Here is a 15,943-nt window from a genome sequence, read left to right on the forward strand (position 1 = left end):
TGTTTAAAACAAAATTCTAGAAATGAAAGGCATGACTTGTGGTCAAGTTTACTTACCAGCAAGGCTTTTGGTTGGAATTGAAAGCGTAGATAAACTACAATTGCAGAGTCTTTATTGAGCTGGAATATGTTGTGAATTACAGCATTAGTTTCTGTCATGATGGCACAAGGAATCTAACTGGAAGGCATTGTTTAACTATAGAACTTAAGCATGTGGAATGTGAATTTGCTATGGGTGGACTTTTGCATTCATATCAGTAGTGTAGGAGTTGGATTTGATATCGTTTATACTCATTGAATTGACTGAAGATGACAGATATAGGGATGACCCTAGAAAGAAGCAAATATCTTCAATGCCACTTCATAAAACCTCTAGCACATGGAGGCAACTGTGACACTGTGGATATTGGGTCATCTGAATAAGATGCAGAGTGTTTATGTCAACTTCCTGCTCTGCGGATAAAAAATACAGTGATGTAAGACTTGTGCGGAATATTTTGCCCTTTTGAGTGTTGCAGAATCCTCTGTAAGTGCCAAAAATTCACTTTGTTATCAAGACCTAGATCTGATCCTGCAAGATTTTCATTGAAATAAATGGGTAGTGAGCAGTTAGCGTTTGGAATTGTTTATTTGATTGGGAGCTATGGGGATGTATACCTCAACCTTTGTGCATTTCCTAAGATTGTTGAAAACTATTACATTGACAGTTCTTTGTTACTGATATGACAGTGATGACTGTCAGTTTCATCCAAATACCATTCACTGGGATTTTTCATTAACTATGACATTCTTACAGAGGTGGTTCCTACTGGTTCGGACTGGTTTGGCTGAATTGGTAGTGATTTAGCAGCCAGGGTCACTGGAACTAGCACCAACCCAGGCCTGCACCCCCCCCCCCCGAACCAGTTCATCCTATAGGGTTGCCATCTTGCATCATGCAAAGTTTTTGCGCGCACCGAACCGGCAGTAATACTGGAAGCAACCCACCCCTGCATTCTTAGTATTGTAAATTGGATTGCTGTTTGTTTTTACAATAAACCTATAAACAATAGCTTTACTGAATATCAAAGTAAGAATGTAGTGGACTGAATTTTGGCTTTCATTTGTGCCATTTTCAATGCTGTTAGTAGAATTGAAATTATCTTTTTCCTGTGCACTGCTTGGAGAGTCCAAGCAATGGGTTAAATCAGTCTGGTTGCCCTAGGACTGAGGAATCTTTTTCCTTGGCCACGCCTCCTGGTGTTGCTTGGCCCCAGAATTTTCCCTCAGTCTGCCCGTTCAGGAACTCTTTGTGAACTCCAGCTTAATTTATCCTAGGCTTGGACTCTCCTAGTACTTAGTCCTTTTTTAATTCCTTGTTTTGGTTTTATTTGTACTTTTTACCCCCTACTTAGTGTAGGCTATTTAGATTTAATTTGTTCTTCATCACTCCTATCTTTTCTCCATGGTTGGCTTTTCTCCTTGAGACTTGGAGGTAGGCGTAGTGGTGGTGGGGTGCTCCACTTGCCACGCTGCCTTCGGACAGCAGCAGAGAGCTGCCAAATTAGCTTTAAAGCGTGGCAGGGCAGCAAGGCTCCCGGCAGCTGTGGGCGGTTTGCTTTGTTGTTTTTTTCCAGTTTTCTTGCCTTTGGGAAGGCACAGCCTGCCGCGGAGAGATGTGCGGGCACTTTTGAATGTGCGGGTGCCATCTTTTCTTCCTCCTTCACCCTCGCACTGTAATTGTGGCCATTTTGGAGAGGCTTATTTTCGCACCTTTTTCAACCGGCTTTTACCGCTCAGCCACGCTTTAGCAGATAGCCGCAGGGTGGTTAGCTGGCCTTGTTTCGGGTCTCCGGCTGGGTCACTGCCAGCCACAACGTGCTGGTGTCTTGGCCACCTGGTGGTCATACACCGGCACAGGGAGGGCTGCTCATCTACTTCCACTGTCTCTCCCTGCCTTATCTGCCTGGTCTTGCAGCCTCGGCTGCTTTTCCATCTTATCACCTCCTATTTGAGTGGCTGGATTTTCATTGGACTCATTTGCAGGGCCCCAGCTTTCTCTTCTGGCATCTTTTCACGGACTGTTCCAGATTCCTCAATACCTGCTGGTCATCAACTCCAGTGTCAGCCACCAGAGTCTCCATCACTGCCTGATCTCCATCTGCCTTGGCCTTCTTGACTGAAGATCGTGCCACCAAGCTGGCCCATCTGCCTCCATTGACGGTAGACCAGGTCCTTCACAGGTCCCTAACAAGGGAACTTCCACAGGCAAGGGCAAGGAGGCAAGGAAGGGCAGGGTGGTCAGTCAGGATAGTCATCCCTGTAAAGCGCCTTCCGCGGCAGCGGCTAGGGATGCTGAGAGGCGGCAGTGGGCTCTCAATAAGCAGTTCGAGAAGGCCCAGCGCCAGGCAGTGAGGGAGGCCCCTCAGCCCACTCCTCTAGTTGAACCAGTGCTTCTGCCATCCCCAAGGGGGAATCCCCTGTCCGTGATTGATGAGGAAGTGGAGTCCCAGGATTTATCTCCTGATAGGTCTCTGGCAGACCTGGGTTCTCCTACCCCTTCGTATGTTTCTGACTCAGGGCTCCCCGTGAGGCCCAACCCTGGGAGGCTTACTGGTTCTACCCTCACCCAACAGGGTCCTTCCTCTTCCAGGGAAACGGTCCGGCCGGACACTGGTTTAGTTCAGAACCTGAATTATCCGCCCACATGCAGGCGGTTGTCGCCTGCGCCATCTCTCAAGACATAGCCAAGGGGATGCAGAGAAGAGATCAATTGCCCATTGTTCCCAGTACTTCTCTGGAATCCTCGGCACTCAGGTTTCTGTTTTGGAGGACCCACTTCAGGAGGAGCAGGAGCTCTCGGAGGACGAGGACCTTCCTCTGGATGTCCCTGCCTTCTCAGGGCTCTTTAAGCCTAGTTTATTTAAGTCCATCTTGCACAACGTTAAGAACACCACTCAAATGGGTACCAAACGTAAGACCATGCAGGGATCTTCTGATTCCACTCTGGTTAACCCCAATGCAAGCATGTTTAATGTTCAGGACCCTCAGCAGGAGCTGCTTCTAGTTCCCGATCTCTTTATGGATGTCATTCAGCGGCAATGGGTCCAGCCTGGTTCCCTTGCCGCTCCCAGTTGTGGGGGACAAAAAGTTGTATTCAGTAAATTCCGCACTGGAAGACATTCTGGTCCATCTGTGGACTCTCCTATAGCAGCCCTCACTTCTAATTCGGTCCTACCTGCCGACCTGTTAGAAGGCCTCAAGACAGGACAAAAAAGCGGAGAAGGCCTGCCACAAGACTCATCAGGTGGCAGCCTGGGCCATTAAGGCATCTTCCTTTTTCAACAGGGCTTCTATCATTTGGCTGTGTGAGCTTCAGGCTAAACTACTGGCAGGAGACACTCGTCTTCGCCAGGACATAACCAAAATTATTGCAGTGTCCCAATACTCGCTGATGCCTCCCTTAATGCGGTTAAATTTGCTTCTAAGATATTAGCCTCCAACGTGACGTCCCGCCGCCTTGTATGGCTTCGTCGCTGGCAGGCGGATCAGAAGAATAAGTAGAAATTGACTTCTGCTCTGTTTAAGGGGACCAAATTGTTTGGGGAGGTCCTAGACCCTTTCTTGATCAAATCTAAGGATAAGCGGAAAGTTATGCCTACGTTGAACAAGAAACAAGGCTGTAAATTCGCTCCCTATTTCAATAGGTAATCCTTTTGTTCCAATGAGCATGCAGGATCCTCCTTCTCCTTGTACAGACCAGTCAGTCAGTCAGGAGATAGGTCCCAGGATAGACAGTCCTTACAGGACAGGGGTAGGCAGCAGTTCAACTACTGAAGGTCCAACTGTGGCAGGGCTTCCAATAGACCTTTCCGCAAATCCAAGTGCCCATCAACAGTCCCGTCCCATCGGGGGATGGTTTAACTATTCGCCCCCCAATGGGAACTGACCATGGAGGATGCCTGGGTCTCCAGACCATCAGGGAGGGACTTTCGCTGCAATTCGTCTCTCAACCCCCTCAGAACTTTGTTCGCTGCCCAACCACCTCTTGCCCTCTCAAGACAGAGCTCATGACCCAGGAAATTCGCCATATCCTGGAGATCAATGCTGTGGAGCAGGATCCACCCGACCAGGAAGGAAAGGGATTTTATTCCATTCTCTTCCTGGTGCCCAAGAACTCAGGGGTGTGTGTGTGTGTGTGTGTGTGTGGAGTGCTATCTTGGACCTCAAGAACCTCAACCGTCACATCTCATACTTTAGGTCAAGATGCAACCCCTGCAGACTATCCTAGCAAGAATCCGCCAGGGGGACCTCCTGACATCCATTGACTTAAAGGAGGCTTATCTACACATCCCTATTCGGCCACAACACCGAAGGTTCCTGCAGTGTTTCTACGCCGACCGACATTATCAGTACAGGGCCCTTCCATTTGGTCTGTCGTCGCCACCCAGGACCTTCAGAAAAGATCTGTCAGTGGTTGCAGCACCCCTCAGGCGCAGGCCCGTAAGACTACAATGTTAACTGGACGATGTTCTCGTCGAATCATTGTCCAGGAAACAGGCCTTACAGGACCTCCACAACACCATGAGGTCTCTCCGGAGTCACGGGTTCTCTTTGAACCTGGAAAAGAGTCATCTCACCCCAACTACCAACCTTCTCCACCTGGGGGCGATGATAGACACCTCAAATTGCAGGGTGTTCCTTTCCCAGGACAGGATAGACAGTTTAGTATCCCTGACCCGCAAGGTTCAGAGCTTGAGACGAGTCTCCGTGCTACTACTCTCGCAACTGTTGGGGAAGATGATCTCCTGCATCTTGGTCATCCCCTGGGTACAGCTCCATTCCAGAGAGTTGCAGTGGCTTCTCCTACCCCATCAGAGAGCCAACAGGAGCAACTCATCCATGATGTTGCAGCTTCCCCCAACCGTGAAGAGATGTCTCAAGTGGTGGCAATCAACAGCTGTACTGAAGGGACACCTGTTCAAGGAAGCTGCGAGAGTGGTCATCACGACAGACGCCAGCTTTGCCGGTTGGGAGGTGCACATGGGACATTGTGTAACTCAGGCCAAGTGGTCTTCAGCTGAAGCAGCTTGGAACATCAACTTCTTGGAGCTGCGGGCAGCGAGACTCGCCCTGCGACATTTTCACTGGGATATTCTGCATCAGAACATCCTCCTGATGATGGACAATGTGGCCAACAAGGCACATATAAATCGCCAGGGTGGCACCAGGTCCAGGAAACTCATGGCAGAGCCGGAGGCCCTGGGCAGGTGGGTGGAGTGTCATGTTGCATCCATTCGCTCCGACCACATCTTGGGAGTGGACAATACTCAGGTGGACTGCTTGAGCAGGACCACCATAGACAATGCAGAGTGGCGATTGGATCCAGTCCTGTTCCTCCAGTTGTCTTGCAGATTCGGCACCCCCGTGATCGACCTGTTCGCCACCCGAGAGAACACGCAACTCCAATGCTTCTTCTCCTGCTTCTATTCGCCCGGGGCGGAGGGGACGGATGCCCTTCGATGCAGGTGGCCCCAGGCACTTCTATACGCCTTCCCTCCTCTACTGCTGCTACCAGAGGTGATCTGCAAAATCATCGCGGAGAGGGCAGAGGTACTCCTTGTTGCACCCCACTGGCCTCAGAGGTATTCACTGGTACGCTGACCTTCTGAGGAGAGAGGGCCTGTCGGAGGAGGTGGTATGTACCATCCAGGCGTCCAGGCACCCTTCGACGGCCAGGATATACGATTCCACCTGGTCCACCTTCGCCAAGTGGTTTGTCAACCTCCAGCTTGATCCAGTAACTGCACCTGTTTCCCGCGTATTGGACTTTCTACAGGAGGGCCTAGACAAGGGTCTTGCCCCCATCACCCTTCGTCGTCAGGTGGTGGCACTATCCACTGTTTGGTCCGGTGATCCGACCCAGCCCCTCAGCAAAATATCAAGGGTTTGCTGTTTCCTTAAGGGCGCCTCCAACTTACGCCCTCCGGTGGTTCACCGTTATCCCACCTGGCAGTTATCGGTAGTCCTACAGGTCTTACTTCTCTGCCCTTCGAGCCTCTACCCAATGGAGCTAGCTAATTATCGTCCAGTCTCCAACCTTCCGTTTCTAGCGAAGGTTGGAGAGAATGTGGTGGCGCAGCAGTTTCCACGACACCTTGACGAATCCGAGTATCTAGACTCACGCCAGTCCGGCTTCCGACCCGGGCACAGCACAGAGACAGCCTTGGTCGCATTGGTTGATGATCTCTGGAGGGCCAGAGATAGAGGTTGTTCCTCTATCCTGGTCCTATTAGACCTCTCGGCGGCTTTTGATACCATCGACCATGGTATCCTATTGCGCCGGTTGGAGGGGATAGGAGTCAGAGGTACCGTTTTGCGGTGGTTTGGCTCCTACCTCTCCGACTGGAGGCAATGTGTGTTGACAGGGGGACAGAGGTCGACCCCGAGGTCACTCACTTGTGGAGTGCCACAGGGGTCGGTCCTCTCGCCTCTCCTGTTCAACACATATGTGAAGCCGCTGGGTGAGATCATCCGTGGTTTTGGGGTTGAGTATCACCTCTACGCTGATGATACTCAGCTGTATATTTCAACTCCAAACCACCCCAACGAGGCTGTCGAAGTGATGTCCCGGTGTTTGGAGGCCGTCGGGGTCTGGATGGGGGACAACAGACTTAAACTCAACCCCTCCAAGACTGAGTGGCTATGGCTACCGGCACCTCGGTTCAGCCAGCTGATCCCATCGCTGGCCATAGGGGGTGAACAATTGCCCCCTGTGGAACGGGCACGCAATTTGGGCGTCCTCCTTGATGCCTGGCTGTCAATGGATGACCATGTGGCAGCCGTGGCAAGGGGGGTGTTCCTCCAGGTTCGCCTGGTGCGCCAATTGCGCTCCCTACTGGACTGGGATGCCCTACGCACGGTCACTCATGCGCTGGTGACGTCCCGCCTGGATTACTGCAATGCTCTCTACATGGGGCTGCCCTTGGGACGCACCCGGAGACTGCAGTTAGTTCAGAACGCAGCCGCGCGGGCTGTGATGGGGAGTACGAGGTACTCCCACGTAACACCTCTCCTGCGCGAGCTGCACTGGCTGCCTGTGGTTTTCCGGGTGCGTTTCAAGGTGCTGATTACCATCTTTAAAGCGCTCCATGGCACGGGACCTAGTTACTTGCGGGATCGCATCCTCCCACATACATCCCTGCGGCCAATACGCTCACACAGGGAGGGACTTCTCCTGGTGCCGTCCACTAGGCAATGCCAGCGGGCGACACCGAGGAGTAGGGCCTTCTCTGTGATGGGCCCAACCCTCTGGAATGACCTCCCCCCCGACATTAGAACCACTTCTGACCTCCGCTCCTTCCGGCAAAAACTGTAGACCCACCTGTTCCGATTAGCAGGCCTGGCATAATTCAACTGTCCCTCCTGGCAAATGTATTATATCTGGTTATTTTAGGGGCTTTTTAATTTACTGTATTTGTTTTTAGGGGTTTGAATTTATTTTATATCTGCTTTGTACAGTTCTTTTAACTACATTTTAACCTCCTCCATGTCAATTGTCAACTGTACATATTTAATTTAATTTTATTGTATCCTGTTATATTTTGTATGAACTGTACACCGCCCCGAGTCCCTTGCGGGAGAGGGGGCGGTCTAGAAGCATTAAATATTATTATTATTATTATTATTATTATTATTATTATTATTATTATTATTATTATTATTATTATTATTATTATCTACGTACAACTTCACTACGACACCTCGCCTTAAAGACTGCCTTTCTTGTCGCAATAACATCTGCAAGGCGCCTATCAGAGTTGGCAGCTCTATTGGTCCGGGAGGACCTTTGTGTCATTCATCCGGACAGGGTTGTGCTGCATCTGGACCCTGCCTTCATCCCAAAGATCAACACCTGGTTCCACAGGGTGCAGGAATTCATCTTACCAGGCGGTTGTTTCCACGACCGAATCCTGGGACTGACCTGCCTGCCCTAGTGACATATAACTTGGGTATGTCCCATTGCTTGGACTCTCCAAGCAGTGCACGAGAAAATGACCATTGCCTTACCTGAAGGGTCCTTTTCTGTGCACTGCAGGAACGCCCAACCCACCCTGGCTCCTCCGTCCAGGGATTCGTGACCGTCGTGTCAACTTGGACTTTCCTTTACTGCTTCATCACACTTCCAGACTTCACGGGTTCCAGACCTTGTCAAAATTCTGGGGCCAAGCAACACCAGGAGGCATGGCCAAGGAAAAGGATTCCTCAGTCCTAGGGCAACCAGACTGATTTAACCCATTGCTTGGACTCTCCCGCAGTGCACAGAAAAAGACCCTTCAGGTAAGCCAATGGTCATTCTACCTTAATGTTAATATTTGAAGATCTTTAACATTTTGGTTCTGTTTACTGAAAGAGAGAGGGAGAAAGGAAGCAAAATGGTTTAATTGAACTTTTCAGAAGAAATATGTTACAGTTATTTTTTTTTCTGTCTTAGAAAAAGAATTATTCCACTGACACAGTGGTTTTCCTTGTTTCAGCATTCCGTGGTCCATTTTTCAGAGGGATTTTTGCTTGTGAATATGCTTGAGAGGAAAGGGGGAGAAGCCCTTGCAAGATATCCCCAGCCATGAATGAATAATTTCCAGAAGGAAAACTGGTGAGTCAGTAATATAAAGACAGAAATGTGAAAAACTTGGTAAACAATGGAAAATACCTGATAATTTTATTCTTATCTCTCCAAGAATATTGTTGGATGTACAATATATATGTTTAATTTTATTCTTTCCAAGAATTAAGAACTTTTGGAAAAAGTATTGCTTTTTTAAAAAAAATGAAATATTTTTGCATGATAATACATATAAAACAAATATATTGCTGTTTTTTCCTTCATATGTTTTCTAATGATTTGTATGAGGAAAAATACTCTGTTTTCTGGACAAGTGCTTATATGTAAAAGTATAGAGAACAATCACAATTAATACAAATCTCTAGTTTCAAAAGGGCAAAAATTAAATATTAGCCTAAGAAGAAACAAAACTGAGTAGTGAAAGTTTACAAAATAGATTGAATACACATTTTCTAAATACAAAACATGTATGCAGTGGTCTGCTTTCTGATTGTTCCTATCTCTTTTATTAATGTGCATATATGGAGAAGTGTAACATTCACCATCATGTTGATAATTTGATTCCTTTTAAAGCTTTATTTTGCCAACTTGTCAAATGGACAAAATTAAGAGTTTCTAGAGTTTTGTAGGTTATACTTCTATTGGTAACACTTATTGCAAATATTGTAAAATAAGTTCAGGTATTAAATACAATGAAAATGAATATTGTATATATTTTGCTTTTATCCTAAAATGCATGCTTTCATCCATGGCTTCAAAAATTCCAAATACTTTATCTTTCTAGGAAAGCGTGTAGTTCTATGGTTGTACAGTTCAGTTCCAAAGAGCACATGCTCATGCTTTTAAGTAAAATTCCAAAATGGTTTTCTCTACTTCAGCAATTTACAAACATGCATACATAACCTTTGTGCTTTTCCGTTTTAGGGTGAGCAGCATTGAATAAAGAGCGGGTGCAAGAGGGATTGGGGTGGTAGTGGCTCCATTGCACAGGTGCAATCCTCGCGGAGGCAGCTCGCAACACAGCCCCAGAAAGGGAGTCAGAAGTAAAGCCATTTATAAAAGCACAAGACAGGAGGCAGGTGAGCGCTCTTGTGCAGTGACATCGGACTCGCTGCATAATGCAGCGCCAATTCCCAATCCCTGAAATGCAGGCCCAAGGACAGCTCTGTTCAGTCCTGCATCTCTTCTCCATGCACAGTACACGCAGAGTTGTATCAGAGGAGAAATGCAGGCAAAAGGCTTTGCTCTTCTTTCTCTGTCCCCCCTTTGCCACCACCCCCCCCCCCGGCCTGACAACCTTGTATGCCTTCTGAGCGAGTGAGCGAGAGAAAAATCTTTCCAGTCTTTGGGATGTTAGACTGAATTTCACCTCTGCTAGAAATGCTCAGCTGATTAGTAGCCAACAGAGCCCCAGGCAGAATTGCACCCTGCGAGGGGGCCACCTTCAGCACTCCTCTGCCACCTCCCTTGCCTCTTAGCGCTCTCTGCCGCCCCTCCTTGCCTCTTAGTGCCCCCCTAAATCATCCTACCGCCCCCCCCAGATGGCGGTACCGCTCACTTTGGGAACCACTGGTTTACACCAATGCACTGCACACATATTGCCTTTTGTTTTTTCAACTTCTCAACTCCTTTTTTGAGGATCAAAATCTTTTCAACCACAAAATTCTTGATATTCACCTTCTTCTAGAACACTTTTTCTTTGCATATTTTTTTGCAGTAATGCTAATTTATTTTCTCTATAATGTTAAATCACGTCAATATTTTTTACCTTGATCATACTTTTATATTTAATTCACATTCATTCAGTATTTGTTGATTGTTTAACTTTAAAAAAAATTTTGATCTAAGAGTTGATAACCGAATAAAAAATAATGCATTGCTGTCCCAGTGTGGTTAGAGGGGGAGAATAGAAATACATACAGCCTATGTATCCACACATATTGTCCCAGAGTGTCCTTGTTGTAATCATATATTTCAGTGTGCATGTGCATATGTCTATGCGGTACTTCTCTTCGAACACACAAACGCACACATACACACACACACACACATCTCTTAGATTGCTAATAAAAGTAATTGTAAGAAGGTCCAAAGTGTACTTTATATTAGTCAAAGTCTATGTTTGACAGTCAAAATACCGGAATACTGAGCAATAAACTGTGTTACAAGATACATTATAGGTTGAATAAGTAAGCATTCAAAAGACTACTATAATTATGATAAATATCTATAATGTACAGAAACATGTGAGATCTTGGTAAGCTTTTGATTACTGTTCAGTAAATCTACCACTCCCTTCTCTATGGGATTTAGATCAGATTTGCAAACTTTTGAAGATGTGGAATCTGCATGTTTAAAAAAATATCCCTGACCAAGAGGCAAATTGACTGCGCTTAAGTCAAGGTTTTTTTTTTTCTTCCCGTTTTTGCCCTTAGGTCTATCACGAAACTCTATTTGGTTTTTCATGCAAACCACAGTTTGAAAAATCCCTAAATTGGGTCTATTCCCTCTACTCTTTCTGTGTCCAATAGATTTCTTGAGCTACAGCACACTGCCCTGCTTTTTGCTTTTAATTTTACTTTGAAAAGTTTTTTCATGTTTGTAGGTCTCAGGTTTTATCTCAACCTGCTGAGGTCCCCTTTTGTATATGGCATAATAAGAAGAGGCACTTGAGAAAATTTTATATATATATAAATAGAATCTATTGAGAATAATGTCACATCAGATCTGAAATTTCTTCTATTGTATGATGAAAGAGAAACAGAACAGTGTGTGGACAGACAGCTAGAAAATGGAATGAATAGAAAGTTTTATGGAACAACAGATATATTAACTCAAACAAATGGAAGTACCTGTGTAACAAGATTTCATTGCTTTAAGATGGGAATATTAATGAACAGGAGTATAACATTTTCTACAAAATGTTTAGAATTTTTAAAAACAAATTTGCTGTTTTAATCTGAAAAGCAAATAAAGCATTTCTATGTTTGTTTTATATCATGTTACATTCTACATTCTAAAAAAAGTTGTCAAATTTTCCTTGAGGTTAGTTTAATACATATAATGTATTTTTCAGACTATAAGACACTATGGACTATAAGATGCACTAGCTTTTGGGGAGGAAAACAAGAAAAAATCTGCCTCGCAGCATCCATCCAGTACTCATCTGGCCCATTCTTCACCACCTTTTCACGCCACCGCCACTGCCTATTTGCTGTGGCCCATTTGCAGTGGCCTATTTGTGTTGCCATAGCCTGTCCGGCGTGGTCCATTTGGCGTGGCCGCAGCCTGTTCTCCACCCTAGCCCTTTCACATTGCCGTGGCCCCTTTTCCGTAACGCATTTTCCGTGGCATGTTTGCTGTGGCTTGTTTGCCGTGGCCTGTGCACTGCTGTGGCCCATTCGCTGCCGTCCATTTGCCACTGCTGCCAGTTCTAGAACAGCTGATTGGCGCTGCACCAACCCCTCTCTTCCCCGCCGCTGTATAAGATGCACACACATTTCTGCCCACTTTTTTTGGGGGGGGGAAAGTGCGTCTTATATGCCGAAAAATACGGTGCTTCTTTTACTCCTTTAACCTTCCTTCTATAGTTGTGAATAAGGTTATAGTTTAATGTTTCCAAATGATGAGGATCTGGACATTCCTATATCAATCATATGATTCTTACAGTTAAAATCTAACATCATTTACTCTCTGTTCTTGGCCTTTATTAATTGCCAGTGCAGGAGGCAGCTTTTTACTAACCTTAGCCAGGAACTGCTTTCCTGTAACTTAAATTCATGATTACATGTGCTTCAGATCATGATAGAAAATAACTTGTGGTCTTTGTCTACATAACCTTCTTTTTGGTTACTTGAGGAAGAATGTCATATCCCTATTCTCCTCCCAGTCCTTTCTTCGAAAGGTTAAACATATGCATTTCACTCAGATTCTGCTCTGAATGACTTAATTTTCTGTTTTAGTCATTCCTCCTGCCCTTCTTAACACCTGGTCCAGTTGGTCTGAATTCTTAAGATGCAATGCTCGTAACTGGATGTAGTACTCAAGGTCAGTTCCTACAAGTACAGTTTAGAATTTCTGTTTTGATTAATTGTTTATGTCTTTAAAATACTTGTAATCTATTTTGATTGGTAATCTATTTTGAAGTAAAGAAATTTAATCAATTTCATCTGTAATTATTTTCACTCTTCCCTAGCTTCCAAATCGAAAGTCTGAACACTTCTGTGCTAATACAGAAAAGAATCCAGTCTTCTGATATTACTGTAGCACATTGATAAACCACCCAGTAAACTTAGATTTTTTTCCCTTTTTCTTCAATATAAAACTTTCTTTTAGGAGGAAGGATGCAATTTTAACAATTTAATATATTCAGTGTAATATGTTTTTTAAGCCCAGTATTCTTGATCCCAGCTATTTTGCTTTTCTTCCTAACACAATGAACAAAATATTGGGGGGGAAATATGGATCTTGGCTGCCATCATAAAGAACAGCTAGATTTCATAAACAGTGATAAATGTTGGCAGCTGCCTATCATACTGTATAACATCCTGTATAGCACACGAAGAGAATGTCAACTTACATTTTATCTCTGAAATAATTTCAAAGCATTTATTTGCTTCCTCTTGAGTCCTTAGCCTAGTTCAAGTAACATAATTGAGTGAATATTATTCCATATACCTAATTGGCTAGTTGCCAGAATGAAAACCATTGTCGGATTTGATGATGATCAGAAATTAACATGACATTTGCATGGCGTTAATGGAATATATTAATAATGTAATTCTTGACTGCAAGAAACAACTCATCCTCTCCCCCCCCCCCAACCTGAGATCAGCAAGATAGACTGCAAAAATGGTGAAATGTTCCCATCATGCTGTTCCCAGCAATGGTTAGTCAGTCTTTATTTTAAGTTGTGTTTTAACTTTATTTTAAGTTGTGTTTTAGTTGTGTTTAAAGCTGTAATGTTTCTCAGTTGATTACAACAAATGTCATTTAAAAACCTGCCCAATAAAAAAGTGTGATTAAATTGCAATAATATTTAATTTAATAAAGAGGATGTAACATTATTTTAACAAATTCTGCTGAAGATGACAGCTTATTCTGATAGGTTTATGAAAACGGTTTCAGTTAGCAATTGAGTCTTGGCCAGGTATCTTCACCTGATCACTATACTAAAATTCCAAAGATCTCTGACACTTGATTGCTATAATATCATACAAACTGCAACTCTGGAAGGAACAATTGAAGAAAATCTCAGATAGTGAATGCCTTTGTTACTGTAAGTCATAAGTCGGGAGCTGCTGAAACAACAGCCCTTCTCTACTGTCAAATCTTCTGAAATTTATTATACCTTCATTAGTTCAGTATCCAATCTGTGCTGATTCTTTTTATTTTAATTATTCTTTAACTGTGAGGACATATGCACTTTCTTACAAGATAGAATAGAATAGAATAAAATCGAAATCTTTATCGGCTAAGTGTGATTGGATACACAAGGAATTTTGTCTACGGTGCAAAAGCTCTCAGTATACATACAAGCAACAAAGTGATATATCATAAATTAGAAGAGACAACCAACTAGTGATAGATAGTTATAATATACCAATAGGAGAGGTAATAGGAAAGATGAGAAAGATAATAGTAATATAGTCCTACTAGATGATTAGATAGCCTTCGGCATAAGATAATGCCATGCGAATTATGTGTTTAGCATGGAGGAAAATATTGTCTTTGTGTCTAGTAGTTTTGGAATGCAATACCCTATAGTGGGATCTTGAGGAGAAAAGTTGAAACAATTTCTGTCCAGGATGTTAGGGGTATGTGACAAGAGCTTATTAGGAACAGTTTGAAACTTCCTCAAATTTTAGTAATAACAATATTAGTTAAATATTTTGTTTATTAGTTTTTGTCTGTAATTACAGAGATCTTGCCACCAAAGCTTTAGTGTTAATAATTTCAGTGTTCAGGGCAGTTTACTAGAACTAAGAAAGCTTTACCTGCGTTCATTGGTGGGTTGCCAATTTTTTTACTACCGGTTTGGGTGCGACACTTCTGCATATGTGCAGGAGCGTCCAGGCGAGTGGACGTAGCCTCCCACCGCGGCTACTACTGCTTGTTCTGGATGTTTTTAATTTATTTCTTTTTCCATTTTGTTTTATTTATCTTACTTTATGTTATATTTACATCTTTTATGTAAGTATAGCTAAAATAACATATTTAACTTTTGCAACTTTTTGCACTTTAGGTAGATCTGGATTCTTAGGGCAGGGTATATGAATGTCACTTCACACATATCTTAATTATAAATATCATTTTCAATACAGTGATGATTTTCAGGGTTCAGAAGCCTCAAACATTCTATATTTTTGTACTAAATACAAAGAACAGCTGACTTCATAAATTATGGGGGGAAATCTGTGCCCATTAATTATTTCCTCTTACCTCATTTATCTCCCAGAGTAACCAATTATTTCACATTTGTTTTGTAATGCTCCTAATGGAATTATGTTATAAACTTGCATAGGCAAAATAAAGACTACATATCAGGCCCAGCCAGCCCATAGGGAATTTTGCTTGTCTGGGTAGCTCTATCTTTAAAAAAATAATAATTTTATTAAAACTTTTGGAGAAAATATATAAACAAACATAAATAGATATCAAATAAAAAAGAGTGTAGGGGAAGTCAGGATTTTAAAAAGATTAAGGAGGTTATAGTTTTCATTATATCCATTATTTAATTACAAATGATTGAATATAACATTTTAAAAGACAAGTATAGAAATTGGGGGCCACAGTATAGATCACAAAATAAAATTATAAGCTGCAATAGAGTTAATAAAACTGAGAATCTGCTGTGCTTTTACTTTGTCATCAATATTTGGGTGAAATGCTGCATCATAGGGCAAACCTTTGTCAACAAAGGTACCTCCAGTGGGCTAACTTGCAGAATGCCAGGACCCATTACTATTGAGGGATTGAAATTTGGGGAAGTTTTTCTGCTTCAGCACCACTGCTCTGCTGCTGTTTAGTGCTGCCATTGTGCTGCTGTAGTCAGTCATAGTCCCATGATCCCCATTGTCAACTTCTTCATTTTCAACATTTTCCGCTTCATACAAGTAGATGAGGAAACTGAATAGGGAGATTCTTTGCCACCTTCCCCAACAGTAAGGTCTCATCCCTAGAGCTGCAATCATGTGATCTCCCTGACAGTTTCCCACAAATCATTTGCGAGAAAGTGGGCGGGGAAGCTCCTGAGAAGAGAAGGAGGAAGGGAGGGAAAGAGAAAAAGAAGGATGGAAGAAAGAGAGAAAGGAGGAGAAGGGAGGGAGGAGAGATTGAG

General features: G+C 43.7%; 1 protein-coding gene across 11 annotated transcripts in view; it reads left to right on the forward strand.

Moving 5' to 3' along the window:
* FOXP1 (forkhead box P1) overlaps positions 1 to 15,943 on the forward strand; it is a 657,906-nt gene that overhangs the window by 121,985 nt on the left and 519,978 nt on the right. For all 11 annotated transcript variants that reach the window (XM_081937955.1, XM_081937944.1, XM_081937964.1 and 8 more), the window contains one exon: positions 8,516 to 8,634. The gene's annotated coding sequence lies outside the window, so the exon portion shown is untranslated. The remainder of the gene's footprint in view (positions 1 to 8,515; positions 8,635 to 15,943) is intronic.

This window comes from Natrix helvetica (assembly GCF_964273705.1).
Source record: "Natrix helvetica genome assembly, chromosome: 1".
Classification (NCBI taxonomy): domain Eukaryota; kingdom Metazoa; phylum Chordata; class Lepidosauria; order Squamata; family Natricidae; genus Natrix; species Natrix helvetica.